Consider the following 1,706-nt stretch of genomic DNA (forward strand, 5'->3'; position numbering starts at 1 on the left):
GCATCCAGTTTTTGCCGTAACCCTATCTACTTTCTCGCACATGCTATGTGGGTGAAATGATGATATCATGCCAACTTGGAACCTTTTCAGAGTTTATTTCAAATGCTTTTCAATTTCATGGTCTTATAGCTCAAAATAATCAGTAAATGCATGAAAAATAACAAATGAAGTCAGAAAGGGTTGTAAATTGATGATGTGGCTTTGAATGGTGCATTTTGAACACAGAAAAACTATGGAGTTCAAATAAGTTAAAAAATGAAATCCCTTTGTAACAGACGAGTTTCCGTATGAAACCGTGATATTTCGAAAGAGATTGTTCGTTTTGTACACGAAGTGCATCCAGTTTTTGACGTAACCCTCTCAACTTTATCGCATATGCTATGTGGATGAAATGATGATACCAAGCCAAATTCCAACCTTTTCACAGTTCATTTGAAATGCTTTTCCTCATCAGGGTCTTATAGCTCAAAATAATCAGTAAATGCATGAGAAATAACAAATGAAGTAAGAAAGGGTTGTAAATTGATGATGTGCCTTTGAATGGTGCATTTTGAACACAGAAAAACTATGGAGTTCAAATAAGTTCAAAAAAATGAAGTCCCTTTGTAACAGACGAGTTTCCGTATGAAACCCTCATACTTCGAAACAGATTGTCCGTTTTGTACACGAAGTGCATCCAGTTTTTTCCATAACCCTCTCAACTTTCTCGCACATGCTATGTGGGTGAAATGATGATATCATGCCAACTTGGAACCTTTTCAGAGTTTATTTCAAATGCTTTTCAATTTCATGGTCTTATAGCTCAAAATAATCAGTAAATGCATGAAAAATAACAAATGAAGTCAGAAAGGGTTGTAAATTGATGATGTGGCTTTGAATGGTGCATTTTGAACACAGAAAAACTATGGAGTTCAAATAAGTTAAAAAAATGAAATCCCTTTGTAACAGACGAGTTTCCGTATGAAACCGTGATATTTCGAAAGAGATTGTTCGTTTTGTACACGAAGTGCATCCAGTTTTTGACGTAACCCTCTCAACTTTATCGCATATGCTATGTGGATGAAATGATGATACCAAGCCAAATTCCAACCTTTTCACAGTTCATTTGAAATGCTTTTCCTCATCAGGGTCTTATAGCTCAAAATAATCAGTAAATGCATGAGAAATAACAAATGAAGTAAGAAAGGGTTGTAAATTGATGATGTGCCTTTGAATGGTGCATTTTGAACACAGAAAAACTATGGAGTTCAAATAAGTTCAAAAAAATGAAGTCCCTTTGTAACAGACGAGTTTCCGTATGAAACCCTCATACTTCGAAACAGATTGTCCGTTTTGTACACGAAGTGCATCCAGTTTTTTCCATAACCCTCTCAACTTTCTCGCACATGCTATGTGGGTGAAATGATGATACCATGCAAACTTGGAACCTTTTCAGAGTTCATTTCAAATGCTTTCCAATTTCATGGTCTTATAACTCAAAATAATCAGTAAATGCATCAAAAATAACAAATGAAGTCAGAAAGGGTTGTAAATTTATGATGTGGCTTTGAATGGTGCATTTTGAACACAGAAAAACTATGGAGTTCAAATAAGTTCAAAAAAATGAAATCCCTTTGTAACAGACGAGTTTCTGTATGAAATCCTGATACTTCGAAAGAGATTGTCCATTTTGCACACGAAGTGCATCCAGTTTTTGCCGTAACCCT

The sequence above is a fragment of the Hordeum vulgare genome, chromosome 7H (genome assembly GCF_904849725.1).
Source record: "Hordeum vulgare subsp. vulgare chromosome 7H, MorexV3_pseudomolecules_assembly, whole genome shotgun sequence".
In the NCBI taxonomy this organism is placed as follows: domain Eukaryota; kingdom Viridiplantae; phylum Streptophyta; class Magnoliopsida; order Poales; family Poaceae; genus Hordeum; species Hordeum vulgare.